This window comes from Plectropomus leopardus, chromosome 3, assembly GCF_026936395.1.
Source record: "Plectropomus leopardus strain MGB_pleo_1.0 chromosome 3, ASM2693639v1, whole genome shotgun sequence".
NCBI lineage: Eukaryota > Metazoa > Chordata > Actinopteri > Perciformes > Serranidae > Plectropomus > Plectropomus leopardus.
Window position 1 is genome coordinate 23325957 of NC_142178.1, and position 16084 is coordinate 23342040.

A 16084-nucleotide genomic window follows, 5' to 3' on the forward strand; every position below is an offset into this window, starting at 1 on the left:
GTGACAAAGAGTCGGATGAATAACAATGTCATTTTCTTCACATTCTCCCCCTTCTCCTGATGTCGTCTTTCCTACGTTCCATCTACTTCTCTTACCGCCGCCACCCTTCTTCCCCTTTGCACTCCTCTCGAATTATTCATCCACTCTTTTAAAATTTTAGCATGCAGTAAATTGGTGGTGACACACAAACTACATTATGTTTTTTCACTCCTTTTTTTATAAACTAACAGCACTGCTCATCTCTCTTTAATTGCGTAGCAGTTGGGGAGGCAGATGCACACAGATGCGAGTGCAGGAGGGTGAGATGAGAGGAGGGAAAGTGGGGATGAAAAGACAGCGGAGCAGAGGATTGTGTAACTTAGTTAAAGTGATGAGGCAGAGGTCCTAAGTGACCCGGCTCAGATCAGTGAGTGTTGTTTGTGCGCTGATGTGGATGCAAAAGAACAGGAGGAGAGAAAGGGGCTGTTGCTCATTCTTTGGTTTGCTTCTACTTTAAATTCAAATTACTACTGCTTATGAATATATGGTCCATGTACTTTTTGAAACTTTCCATAAAATAAACTTTTGAAAGATAGTTCTGATTATTCAGATTGTATTGAATAACTACGGTGACCAGCGTGACACGAGAAAGAGCCAGTGTTTGATTTGTCCATTCTGGGCTACTGTAGAAACAACATGGTGGACTGTGTGCACATGGACCCGCTCTGTATGTAGATACAAACGGCTTACTCTAAGGTAACAGAAGCACATCAACTCTTACTTTCAGGTGATTATAAAAAGATGAAAACATAGTGGGGAATATTAGATTACATTTCTGCCTATAGATGTCCCTAAATCCTACACACCAAATCTGTTATTTCAGGAATTGTATGTGTTTCTGTAATTTGCAACTACATAGGTAATTTTACATTTTTGGCATGTTCAGCTAACCTGCTGTGAACTCTCCACTTCATGCTAGCAATTCATTTTTGGAGTTGTACCTATTTAAAACTGTCAACATTTTATCTATTTGCACCAAATGATGTAGTTCTGTATATATATATATATATATATATATATATATATATTTGTTGCATAGCAGTTGATATTATTTGATTTTGTCATAAACAACACACACATAACACACTTGTCTAAATTTTTACAAAATAATAATAATAATAATAATAAAGAAAATAATAATAACAAAACAAAAAACTATACATGCAAAGACAAATTCAGTGAAGAATGAAGTAAAAAATAAACTCTCTATATAAATGTATATGTGTGTGTGTGTGTATATATACACATCAATTAATAGCATAAATGTCTTTTCTGTTACATTAATGTTTTTATTGGGGAGGACAAATGCACATGCTCTAAATATTGATGGGGCCTGTATCCTGCGTCCCCCTGAAATCTACACCTATGGATATACAGTTACAAACTTTGTAACTTCACTAGCATGTGAGTTTACTGCATTTAAGTGGAGAAGCCCACTATTATCCCCAGTACACACTCTGCAGTGGAGGGAGGTGATGCAGCACCTTAAATTAGTTAAACTTTGTGGTTCCCTGGAAGAAATTTTAGAAAATACTGCGCTGCTTTCTTTTCAGAATTGTTGTAATAGTAATGTAGTTCTTGTAAGTTGTGAACACGGGTGTATTTTATTGTAGAAACACTCATACTTGTTTTGATCTTTTAACCAACTTTTAGTTGTTTCCCTGTTTTCCCTTGTGCCATGTGTGTAAGTTATATTTTTATTCTGTGTTGTTTTGGGTTTTTTTTAAAAACAGACAGTTTGTTTCCCTCTATTTCTTTGTGTGTAATAGAGATATGCAAACAAAGATACTATCAGTGTGGGGACATGTAGAGCATTGGAGGACATTTTTGCTCTGGATCAGGTTGAGGTGTCCATATCTGTCCTCGGTCCGGTCTGTTTTCTTATCTTAATGAACATTTCTTCAGGGAAATGGAAATTCATCAGGATGCAGTGTGTGTGTGTGTGTGTGTGTGTGTGTGTGTGTGTGTGTGTGTGTGTGTGTGTGTGTGTGTGTGTGTGTGTGTGTGTGTGTGTGTGTGTGAAAACACTTGTCAGTACATCTCTCAGCAGTCACTTTTTTTATCATATAAACCATATAAATCAAAAAGTAATCTGTCCTGAAGAGAAACATGTCATAAGGCACCAAAACACCCCCCCCTTCCCTTTGTCTCTCTCTCTCTCTCTCTCTCTCTCTCTCTCACACACACACACACTCACACACACACACACACACTTGCACACACAAATTACCAAGATGAAGTTAAAAAGAACAGCGGATCATAAAATGTTACGTGATTACCAATGTAAATGTCAAACAGTGGTAAAGATCAAAGTCCTACAAAATGTATCAGATTGTGTGCGCGTGTGCATGTGTGTGTATAGATATCTATGTGTGTGCGTTTGTTGCGGTACGGGACGGGTCTCCCTTTCCACCTCCCTGTCGCTTCCTCCCTTTCTCAACCTCTGCACCTCTCTAACGGAAAATAAATAAGTAATACTTAATATCATCATATGTGATTGAAGGGGCTCTGAAATGGAGGAGTGAAGAGCTTCGCCAGATGAAGTGAAGTGTTGAAAAGAGTGATTATTTTTGCTTCACTGAGGTCTTATTTTTCAAAGTGCCACTAAAAGCATGAGAGACTTATGTCACTTTGCGCTGCGAGGATGGAGCAGCTGAAGGGTGATTTGATAAGAGATGAAAGAAAGGTAGCGACACCCCGCTCCCCCATTTTTTCCTTCAGACCTTTGCTCAAAATCTTGATACTTCAAGTGGCTCCAATCATATGCTCCACGAGGAAGGGTGATATTTATGGCCGATTGCCCACAGCCAAAGCTAATATTATGAGCTTCCACAGTGCCATCCATATTGTTTTACCTCCCGTTGCCTGCAGTGAGGAATAAATAAAGTGCCTGCCGCTGTAGAGTGGCATTGGCAGTCTTGGCTTTCAAAGCACTCCTCTAGCAGGTTGGAGAGCGGGCCGGGCTGCGGAGAGGGGAGAGACGGGAAGAAAGGGGGCTGTCACTTTAGGTTGGGTAATTTTTGACGTGCACGTCAAGGCCTTGACAAGGGGAATGTGGCCGGCTTGTACATTAGAGTCGGGCTCACAGGCAGCGCAGCACTGGGGACAGGTAGTAATGCAGTCCCAGAGAGTGCTGCTCATCTGCTCACACTATGTACTTGTCTGGTGCCACACAAGGATGCCCCCTGTCGCCCCGGCTCCACTCCCCCATCCCTCTGCAGAAATGACTTTAGTCAGTGAGGGAAGAATCCATTTACAATGTGTGCTTTATAACATCTTCTTGACAATGCAGTAGTGGATTAGAGACATTTGTGATGAATCTTTTATGTCGACTTTTTTCCCCATCTTTCTTTTCTATGTGCACAGGCTTTCTGGGTCCTGGCGCACCACATGCACATGTGTCTGTTCGGATGTCATCGCAGCAAGATAGGGAGAGGAGAAAGCAATGGGTACTCGCCCAAAAAAAAAAAAAAAGAAAGAAAAAGGAAGAGGGAGAGTGACACAGAATCGTCAGAGTGGGGCATTAAAATTTATCTGCAAGTCACAATGGCTGCCATGATATCGGCATGAAACTTTCCTTTGAAAATGAACGTCACTTGTCCTCTCAGTCATCCACTTCCCTCGCAACCAAGACAAGCGCTCTCTGTCCTCATCAATTCTTCACTGCCATTTTGACATTTATTTCATTCATTTGCATAACTGCTCCCCGTGTCTCTTGTTTCGTCTCGGTTTGAGCGCAGCATTCCCTTTTCCTCAACTTTAAAATGCTGCTTTAAAATTAATGCCGGCCCAAGGAAATATATAAATATATCCTAAAGTTGACATGATGTTGTTCTACATTATTCCCTTTGAAAAGCGATTTTGTTCGTACTTAAAGCTACTCAGACGCGACGGATGTGGAGGTGCGGGCACACACACTCTGGCTAACAAACACACACTTGGTTGTCTAGCCTCGCTACCCTTCTGTCTGTCTACTCTGTGCTGTTAACATGGAAAGATGCATACTGAATGTTACAATACCGACCAATTGAACGCTGCTTTTTTAATGTGCAGGCCTCCAGCAAGTTGAGAACTTAACTTTGGCAGAATTTGAGTTTGTGGCAGAGACTGTTGGTTTTTGGGTATTTGGTGGACTCTTTGTGAAAGTGAGACATTTTTAAACAAAAGTAAAGAAGCCATGGCTGAATAATTTATTCTGTTTGTCATCAGGTTTAATTAATGTGTAATTAATCATTTATCGATAATTTTAGCAAGTTTCAAAAGGTTCAGCACGGAGCAAACGTTGCTCTCTTTCTTGCAATTTTCCAAAGCGAAGGCTGAATAAATCCTTTTTCTGCCTGAGCTGATGTTGTCCAGTTTTCAGGCGGCTGAGGCACACATGGCTTTCCCCTTTTTTCCTTTTCCCACTTCAAACTCACCTGTCTGCCCTCATTGTCCATCTGAAAGGAGGAGCGGCGGCAGAATCTGAGAATGAGTCGATGCAAATGCTGCTTGAAAAAAAAAATATTAAAAATTGATCACCTTTCCATTTGAATTCAAGGTAGGCATCATTCTCCATAAGCAGGCCTGTCTCTTTAAATCAGAGGAACTGTCGCTTCTGTGACTGCCTGTTTACAAAATATGAGGCTGAAAATGAGACCTGCTCCCTGCGGACAAGCTCCTTGTATAAATATAAATAATGAATATTAGATAAATAATTTCTGCCCTTTAATAATGCACAACTCGACGAAATTCACTTACACTGTGAAACCGGAGAATCTAACTAAAAGTAGATAATGCAGTAGTACAATAGGGGTTAGAGTGGTGTGTGTGGCGGAGAGGAACAGTTCAGGTTAGACGCCCTGTGGCCACCTCAGTGAATTCATACTGTGCAGGTGGCCATGTATTGTCAGATTTATGCTGTATATCTATGGCCAGGCTGCTAGTGTGCAGAAAATAATTATACAGTAATGTTTAATTAACATTCTGGTTAAAAGAGGTCAAATAAAAATGTATTTACCTCTCCAAGAAGGTAATCAGGGAAATATGATGCAAACTGGAGCCCAGTTCCGGCTTCACTCCCCTGGGGAAAGGTGGACTTGGGAGTGTGGCGGAGCAGGAGGCAGCCTCCTCTGCTCTGCAGCCTGGGTGTCTTCTGCACAGAAAGAGGGTGGAGATTTGATAAATGGTTAATTATGAAAACCCTTGTGCCAAAGCTAAAACTGTAATTAGCCTTAATTGGCTAATTGGATAGAATTGGTGGATGGCATAAGCGTAATTGCTCCCTTTTTTCAAAGCATTTACTGCAAAATTGAGTATGTAGCAGTGGCAGTGACAGTGAAGTGATTTTATTGCTTTTTTAAGGGCAAGACAACATGACCTGTCGTCAAGCGGACCCCGAACTCTGCCCATTTTTCTGTCAAAATCAAATGACTGGTTGTTTCGGCCACTTTTTTTCTTTTCAGTGCGCTGCATTGATTTGTTGTGCAGCAGCCAAATGGCTAATAAAACTCTCAGTGAAGGAAGTCCAGCTTTTCCACCAACCTGCTGATTCACACAGCGGAGATGGATCGAGCTAAGACCTTCACTTTGGTCTAAGACACTCGACTAAAACAAGAATTTTCTCTCCTCCTCTCGCCTCCTTTCTCTCTCTGACATACAAACACAAACTCACACTGAGTATTAGAGCAGCTCAGCTCAAGGTGTTCAGACTCTCTGCTAATAACACCATCTAGAATTCACGCCCTCCAAATAGGTTAATGTGTTTTTGCCCAGAGGGCCCTATCTACCTCAACAGCAGAACTCTCTCTGCACTTCCATTAAGCAAGAACACTGCCGCCTATTAGCTGCTGGGTGTGTATGGGGCCAGAAGTGAGAATGCGAGCAGGAGTCTCTTATTTGTGTGTGTGTGTGTGTGTGTGTGTGTGTGTGTGTGTGTGTGTGTGTGTGTGTGTGTGTGTGTGTGTGTGTGTGTGTGTGTGTTTGTGGACCACAGAGGTGCTCTGTAGTGCACTGAGAGTGTCACTACCTGGTGCTGCACCGATGTGCTGTGTTAACTGTTGCAGGAGAACAATGTTATGGCCCCTGACAGCTTGTTAAAGACTCCACCATGTTGGAGCTGCTCCCACCGTGTTGTGTGTTAGCACCCTGCGATACCCAACACATATTTCAACACACATACAGTGAAACACGTATTGGTGTTTGCTATGTGAGAGTGTAAAGAAATTAGTGGATCATGGTGGCAATTTGTGCAGTTTTTTGATAGGAACTTTATAAAAATAAAAAACAATTAAAAATAAAAATATACTGCTGTCACTCGCCAAATAGATCAAACCTTAAATGCTGCTGCCTCTAATGAACATATGAGTTTTTTTCTTCATATAGTTTATATTTTTGTTCCCATGTGGTCTTGATTATGCTTGATGAGTATGATTGTTAAACCTATAAAAATAAGTCCTGTAAATACAGGCTAATTCTAAATATCCATCAGTTTTCTATGAGTATACCAAATGCATGATAAAAAGAGATGAATTAATTAAAATAATGTCCAGGATAACATTATAAATACTGAGTGCTAGAGACAGTAATTTAAAAATGTTAGAGTAGCATTACTGTACTCCTCAATCTAAACTTGTTCCTGCAAAGTTTGCTAACTTTTTCTCTCCAGTTACAAATTTAAAGGATTTTTTTTCCTGTTGTTTGTAATTTTAGGGCGTTTTATTGAGATTCAAACAAGCCACAAACTTCACATTCAACTCAGGCAATTTTTCTTTACCTGCAGAATTAAAAAACAAAACAAAGAGTGCCATTAGAAAACTGCAAATTGAAGGAAAAGTTCACAAGACAGTTTAAGTCAGGAGGGGAAGCTTAGTCGAAATATGATGCATGGATGTTCCAGTAACGGCATTGTCGATTGTCGATTCAGTGTTGTCGTATTTTAGATTAAATTTATTTTTACAAAAACATATATTTTTCATTGCAGATATTAAAATATGTTACTTACATATTGAATGACAGTGTGTCCACTATGAATTTAATGTTAGGAATTAAGCAAATAATATAAACTTAATGTGTTACTGTTATTGTTAAGATTGCTGCTTTCGGTTTTAGCTTCTTTCACGTTCACCTGCAAGTTTCACCTTTCAAACAAATACCTTTGTAAACATTTATCAGTAACACTGACATTTTGGAATATATTTGTACTGATAATGTTTTATCCCTTGGTCTGCATTTGTGATTAATGATCGCATATGCATATAATCATTATAGCCTTGAAGCTTGTTATAAAGAAAATATACAGTATATAACAATGGCAACATAATATAAAATGTAGCTTGAAGTAATTTCTAATAGCATTGCCCGTGGCTCAGCACTCGAGGTAAATACACAGACTGTATTTAAAATCTGATGTGTTTGTGATGTAGGTTAACATAGTGTAAACAGTATTAACAGCCTGCTTTTAAATGCCACAAATTATATAAACATGTTACTTTAATATATTCATGTTGCATAAACGTATCTGTTTTAATCAAACATTTCTTTTGTCTCTTAGGTCATTAAAGAGTTTCTCTTTATGTAACATTTATTAGTACATAATTCCATATATCATGCTAATGGTTTGCAAAATAAATAAAACATATTGAAAATAAGTAAAGTATTTTTGATCAAAATGAACACTTTTTCTAATCAGAAATGGGGATGTTTTTCTTTGAGGACATGGCCTTACATTAATTCGCATTGTTCAACCATCTCAGCATGTGTGAAGTTATTTCGGCTCACTCAGCGGGGGCTGAATGTTTTGTGTCAGCCTGACCCCTAGTGGACACCCAGTCCACCCACTGGTGCACCGCTCTCCCATTTATAGAGGCATTACACAAAAACAGAAAAAGGAAAACATCTATAAAACTTGTATAAATTTTGTTTAAATGAATAAATCATCTATTGAGATGTTTTGATTGCATTTCACAAGCAACACATGTCCTGAATTGTTTTGCGGAAAGTATTCAAGCTAAAACGCCTTAGGCCCTGAACACTGGTCTGTGTCTATGAACATTTATTTGTATTTAAGGAGACTGAGCCATTATTTATAATGTTTCATGTCAAAGTCAATAAGGGGCTGTACAGAAATGTAAGTTAAATTGCTCCCAATTCTCTGAACTGCAGTTCAGTGTATCTGCCTCTGACAACAATAACTCAGACATTGAATATGTATTAAAGCCCGGATAGTCCTCAGAGATGCAATGCATATATTTGATGAATTCCATGACTGACTGGACCAGCTTATACGGGTAAAACAGATCTGACCAACTTAGTAACAGCAGAACTAATTAAATGGATAAAAGATATATATGGCCTCCTCTGAGTATGTAAAATTAATACCAGACCAAAGGACTTGCCTTGAAGCCACTTCATCCACTCTACAGCACTGAGCTGCTACGCTGTGCTGCTGAGTTTGGATGGAGGGCAGATGACCCTGCGTCTGTGTGTGTGTGTGTGTGTGTGTGTGTGTGTGTGTGTGTGTGTGTGTGTGTGTGTATGTGTGTTCAAGTGCACAGTCTGTTTATATTTCATTTTCACATTTGCGTGCATGTCACTTGTTTAGGGCTGAGTATTATAATGTCTCTGCATTCGATGGTGCCTTAAGGTGCATGAATAATCTCTCCATGTGTGGACAGAACACCTGTACAGATCACCTGTACAATATAAAGCATTGCCAGACAGCACACTTGCAATAAGCTTGAGCTCAGAGGCTTTTTGCTGAGACTCAACTCGAGAGTATGCCATGCCGTTCTACAGTAGCCCACAACCAACAAACCTAACACTGGCTCTGGATAGGACCGTTTGCATTTTCACATTAACAGGTTTTCACATTTCCATGTTATGTCAGCCACTGTGTAGTTCTCCTAAACGCTTGGCACACTGGAAAAGTTTCAGTTCTGCAACCTTGTTGATAGATGCCACTAAGTCCTACATACTGAACCCTTAAGTGTGAAAATCCAACAGCGATATGAAGTGTGGCTGCAACTAATGATCATTTTCATTGTTGATTAACCAACACTCATTTCTATCAGGTTACATCTTCAAATGTCTTATTTTGTCCAACCAGCAGCTCCAAACCTAAATGTATTCAATTTACACTTATATAAAACAGAGAGAAGCCGCAGATCTACACATTTAAGAAGCTGCAAATGTTTGATTTTCTACTTAAAAATGACTGAAATTATAAATTGATCATGAAAATAGTTACTGATTAATTAATTTGCTGTCAATTGACAATTCAGTTTATTAAATAATTTTGTCAGCTCTTGTCTGAAAGGTGTACTGTATAGGAATTAGTGCCAAGCGTGTAGGAGAACCACAGTGGACGATTTGAAAATGCGAATGGACCAATCGCGAGCCAGCGTGTGATTTTTTTCCGTGCTAGGTTACTGTAGAAACAACATGGTGGACTTTGTTGGAGAGGACCAGTTCAGTTTGTAGTTAAAAATGGCTGAGTCTAAGGAAACAAAAGCACAATGAATCTTAGTTTCAGGTGATTATGAACCAAACAAAACATACTTATTATATTATAGTCCATTTCTGTCAATGTATCCTCCAAAATCCTACACAATTGATCTTTAAGTTACTTATATTATGGATGCTTAGACAAGTTAAATATTCTCTCTCTAAGTCCATCTCTCACACACAGGCTGGTTCTTTGCTGACCTTACTTTTTCTGTAGAGTGACTGAGCCTGAGGTCATGCCTGTATTAGGAACACTCTCCACTGACCCACTTTGACTTCTCGTCAGTGCCCTCACTCCCACTTCTCCGTCACCCAAAGAGACTTTGGATGAAGAGAGGAGACGGGAACATTCTTTACTTGTCTGGTTTGCTTTCATCAAAATACAAATTGATGTCGCACAGGTGCCAAACACCAGATAGAGATCAGACAAAGATGTTTAATATCTGCTGGGATCTGGCATATAGTGTGTATACAAGAGGTTAAGATCCAAGAGATTAGATATCTGTCTCCAAAAAGGAGGGTTAAAGAAATGATGGGTATCCAAAGTTGCAAAGCTGTATTGGAATTATTTTTAGGTTTGTTAATACAGAAAAAACAAACATTACAAAGTGCTTCACAAGGAAAGAAGAAAATTGACATAAAGTATCGTAAAGTAATATAGATAAACATGTTAAATATTAATGACATACTTACAACCTGCATACACACATAAATACATGCATGCAAACACAATCATCCAAATTTAATAAGTTACTAAAAGAAATCCTTCTCATATGCAGTCTGGGGTCATGGAGAGAGTGAAATCATGCTAATGCTGAAACTGATTCAACAACAAAGCAGTAGTTTTCTGTGTTTCATTATATTCAACAACATTTCTATTATTTTTGTGTTTATGTGGCTGCTGAAGTGTAGTTGTAGTTGGAATAATCCACCAGTAGAGGGCATGCCAGAGAGAAGTCGCTGCTACAGCTCTCTAAGGATCCCCAGCCCTGCCAACTTGCCTGGCCTTGACCATGCACTTGGGAAGCCATCATTTATTTTTGGAGCCCTAGGCTGCATGGCAGCTGTGAGACTGACGGAGGGTGAGGAGGAGGAGGTGGGAGGGTAAGGAGAGAGAAGAGATGCAGGGAGAAGGAGGGGAAGCAGGGCATCTTACGCCAGCACCAGTGACACAAAAAGCATTGTCCTGATTTAATGGCTGTGAAGTCTTGCCTCCCCCTGGTCCAAGAAGCTGCTGATGCTTAATTAGGACGAAACTCACACACACACACACACACAACAAATACCACTCACGCACACACGTACGCACACCTCAGCCCAAGCTTTGCCAGGCTCTCTGCTACCAGCCCCCGAGCAAAGATGATTCAATCCATGCCATCGCAGGGGATGAGTGATGAAGACAGAGAGGTTTTCTGTTGTAGCGCAGCACAACGTTTTCAACTCATCTTCCAGTATGGAGGCCGTAAATTTGTCACCAGGCTTTAATGTGAAGAGTTAAACCTCTGATGAGTCATCATGTGTAAAATCAAAGAGGCCCGTGGTCTATGATTATAACTGCACAGGGAGTTGTAAGATCGTCTCTGTAATGACAACAGAAAAAAAAAAAAAAAGCCAAAGGAGCAGCGAGGGACAATTCATTCTCAAATATGCTTTTTATGTGATATAACACTGTCAGATGGAGGTGCTGACAGGTATGACTGACTCATTTGTTCTGATTTATACATTTTAGATCTGTAATTTTTTACAACTTGAGAGAAACTGACTTTATTTTAATCAGGCTACAGGATTTTAGTCATTAAAAGAGGGAAGCTCTATTATCTTTTTACTGCAGGGAAGATTGTGTTTAATCACATATATATGCAGTATTTTGTATATTTATATAGTATTTCATATATTCATAGAAGGCTGCTGTATCTATCAAATCATTGTATAATTTATTAATTACAAAGTTTGATTCTCCTTCTATTTTTGAAACTAACGGAATCATTTTTAATGTTTAATCCAGCATGTTTTGATTGAATGACCTTGTTCATGATGTAGATTATTGATTGCCTTGTATTGATAATACTAGTCTCTCAGCAGCGCGTTGAAGAGCAGACACAGACAGCATTAATATGTATATGTATCAGACGGGCGGTGAAAGTATCCCTGTTCGTATTCTCTTAGTGCAGGACCTGAATGAGCACATGTCCCATTTGTACAGGTTTCTGTTTTTTAAAAAGTAATCCTCTATGTTTAACATAAAGGCAAGCTCAGTGTGAAATGCGGAGATGAATATTTTACCATCTCTTTACACAGAGAAATAAGGATACAAGACAAACTCATGTACAAGCCCCACACAAATATATGCCAAAGTGTTTCTTCAATGAATTTACATCCAATTGTATTAAAATTCCCTTCTCCATTATCTGGAAATGCATATTTCTTAATTATTCATTGCAAAGGCATTGAAGCACCCAGGTCTTTTAAATTTTTTATTTCTGCTCAGCTTCAAACAGTAGATCTTGTAAAGGGGACCCAGTTTTGGGGTGTGGGAATTGCTGCGGGGCGAAGCTGACAGGATTTTCAGTCTCGGGGCACCTCTCGTTTTTTCATTACAGCAAAGCAAAGGAACAAATCCAGGTCAATTAAAATAAGGAACAAGAGGGCTGAGTGGCTGGCTGGGAGTGAGATCACCACCGAGATCTGCCACAAGAGGGCACAAGGGGCTTAGATATGTCTTGGAAATGTAGACAACACATCTTAAAGCAACACAGTGCAGCAGCCAAGGGACTGGTGGCGGCCCAGATAACATGCAAATACCCCAAAACATCACCTTCGACATTTAAGTTAAGGTTATAAAAGCTTAAATCGATGGTCACAATACATGAAAAAATATATGTTTCAAGCTGCAGTTTGTATGCACAGTTAAAAGCCTTCACTTTTGGCACTTCATAAAAGTCTCCCTCAGGTTTTACCTTTATCTTCCCTAATAAAAGCTGCTCCTCAAATAGTATGGCCAGCTTCTGCCCAGGGATGTGTGTGTGTAAGGGAGAGAAAGCTGGAGAGCATCCTCTCTCCACTTTCCATGACGGTCGTTAAAAACTCTCAAAGTGACACGCCCACGTAAAAAGCATCAGTGGCTAACCTGGGGAGTGTCACATTGAATTTAATGGCCTCTTGTTCCTGAGCTGCGCTCTACGGGAAATCATATCTTGATGTGAAAGGTGCTCTCCCTCGTCTGCCTCATAATATGTTGTGACGCAAATGTTCACATAGTCTCTCTCTATCCGTCCCTCTCTTTAACACACACACACACACACACACACACACACACACGCACACACACACACCCACGCACACACACACAAACAGAGGGGAGAGAGCCTGAGCCTGGGCCCAAGACTGAAAGGCTGTAATTGTGTTTATGACAGTGCCCTGACTCTGATACTGGCCCTAGTCCAGTGTCTAAGTGTGTGCGTCTGTGCATGTGTGTGTTCATGATAGATTAGGTTGCTTAGTGTGTGTTCCTGAGTGTTAGGTAAATGTGTGTGTGTGACTGTAGCCTCCTTATGACCTCCCTGATGGCCAGAGATGAGCTGAAGTCATAACTCTTCTGTCTGGCTTTACCCTTGAGCAATATCACAGGCACTCTGAGTGCAGCGAGTCAAACCACTGAGCTTCTCTCCATAACTGTGGACACACAAAGTGAAACAAACACACATACCAAGGCACGTACAGTCTCCCATTCTAACAATAATAGGCTTATATTATAAGCTGTCAGAAAAGTACCATTGAAGGGAAATTCCTGTTTATGTTTATAATTAAACAACTTGGCTTGTATTTTTTTAGTCGTGACGATTCTATCAGTTAAAATAACATTTTACTCCTCAATGCAATCGTTTACATCAGGTCACACTGTGGTATCACAATCAATCAATCACTCAGACGCAATTTGTATAGCACTTTTCTTATAAGCAAAACTGTGACACAAAGTGCTTTATACAACAAAACCAGAAGTACACACACACACACACACACACACAGAGTACACAATCACGTGAATAAAAAAAGCAAGACTTTTTGATAAAAAGCACTGAAATAAGAGTATTCATTAAAACCGGGAACTGAGGAAGTGAGGAAACACCAGAGGAAGGATAAAACCTATAGATAAAAATAAATAAATATATATACATAATATATAAAAAATATTATAAGTTAATATACCATCTAATAATACAGTAAAACAGACTGTATAAATGTATAAATAAATAGTCAATAAAAAATAGGTATAATTCAGATAAAAGCCGAACTAAAAAGATAGGTCTTGAGATTGCAGTTACGCTGCACTACACCACAACAAAGGCTGACAGGGCAACAGACACGAGCGGTTGGACGATCAAAGAAGTTGTAGTAAAGGTAGCAGATTTTAACTGCTTTTAACAATTTAACCCAACATTAAAGCTTCAGTTCGTAACTTTATTGAAAATAAAGTGTTCTCATTTTTGCTTAAACTGTCACTTTATCCAGACAGTATTTCATGAAACAGACTGTCAGTGAAAAAAAACATCATGTTCCTCCTCCACCTGGTAGCGCTTGTAGTAGTTTGCTTCGACTGATGGGAGAGGCTAGGTTTTCGCTTCATTTTTCAACATGACGGTCGCGTCACAAACTCTCTCATTTCACAGCTAAACAGTACACTAAATTATGTTTCTGGAAACATTTAAGGAGAGAAATAGGCAGTGCAGTAACAGAATCTTGATCTTGACCACCATTAGGAGGAGGAGGAACGTGATTTTGATTATCTGCCTCATGTACTACTGTGTGGATGTAGTTAGTGTTACAGCAAATACAACTTTTTTTTCTTCGAATTATGAACAGCTTCAAGTGCAAACCCCCCAAAATGGCGGTAATAATTCCTCATTGCACAAGAACATTGTGAGCGCAGCTTTGCAAGACAAAGTTGTGCCTGTTTTGCTGCTTAATGCTAGATTATGTTCAGGGTCGGGTTTGACTTTGTCTGTCGACTGCTTTGAGCTGGGCAGCGAACATACAGTGGGTTTTTCAAACTATGTAAACAGCTGTGGCTAGAACAGAGCTGCCGAGAGAGGTGAGACAGAAAAGACAGCTAAGTTGCAGGCCTTAAAACTAAAACGATAAGGTGGAACTTGGTGAAATAAAACTATTGCTCTTTCAAATACACATAGTCATTTGATCCAGCTGCCCAAATAAGATGTTGGCATTGTTTATTTCTGCAATATGTTACATTGGCACAGTTCATACGTATCATATCAGTCTGTGACAACCAAGCCAGGTATTTTTTTACGAGATGTGGGGACATTTCCAGCTGTGTTTGTGGAGATGAAATCTGGTATTTTAAGCCAAATGTGATTTTTTCCTAAACCTAAACAAGTGGTTTTTGTGCTTCACCTCACCACACACCCCAGAGTTGTCACAACAAAAAATATCAAATTTCAACATATCGGCTACGTATGAAATGTACAAATTTGACTTCTAATCTGCATAAATGTACACTGCCAACATTTATTCTGGATATCTTAGTTAATCTACTATTAATATAAAAACACTGGTGATAGCAGATTTTTTGTTTTGGTCTGACTCAAAACAGAGTCAGACCAAAAACACAACAACAGAAGAAAACATAAAACCAAGCCTGAATAACTCAGTAAGACAGAGTAAAACCATATTCTAAACAACTGCAGCTTAAAAGCTTTGGACTGTAACATTCGAGGGCAAAGGGTCATGTCGTGACTCCTGACTGCCGTGCAAACATTTCCACTTCCTCAACATTTCATCCAGTGACACACCAGCCGCCTGTGGCCGTTAGTCTGAGAGGAAACAACAACAAAAGACTCTTGCAATACCATTATTACCATTTTGGGTGCTTGCCAGCAACACTGCGGATTACCTTGCATGGCAGACAAATTGGCAATTGGAACGCCGGCGTAATGGAGGCTAATTGCCCGAGTGCGGGGTTAGTTTGTATTTCATGCAAATCTCATGTGCATAGTAGTGAGACTTGGCTGACAAACAGAACAAGCAATAGCCTTTATGAAGCAAAAAGGCAATTGAAAATGGCTCTTTGACACGGGCTGTTTACTTCATATTCACTAATTATTGCTCACAAGCGCTGATGACCTCATTTTTAAATATACCATTTCATGAGATAAGGTCCCAAGACGGCCATTCGGTAACCTTCCAAACCTTAAATTCTATGCTACCAAGTACTTTGTGAATAACGTGGAATAAAACAGAGCGTTGAAGCAGAATTTTTACTATGAGAGCTTTTTTGAAGTGATTACATTGACACATGTACATTTGTTTTTCAGGTTAAGAATATTTTTTTAAATTAACTTTATGGCATTAGGACATGCAATATTCCCAACAAAAGGCACAATTCAGGTTTTAAAACTTGTCAAGTCAAGTCTTCCAGAATATCCAAATCACACAGCATTTGCACATTTTGCTTTCAAAGCTGTATTTTAGGCCAGAAAAAAAAAAAATTCAAGTTGTTCGGTTATTCAAGGCCTGCCTGGCATTGCTATTTGCTTGTTATTGTTCA

At 39.4% G+C, this 16084-nt stretch overlaps 1 long non-coding RNA gene across 1 annotated transcript in view; it reads left to right on the top strand.

Annotated features, from left to right (window-relative positions):
• The window catches only part of LOC148189992 (uncharacterized), a 102897-nt gene that overhangs the window by 64149 nt on the left and 22664 nt on the right, over positions 1 to 16084 (top strand). The window lies entirely within an intron of this gene.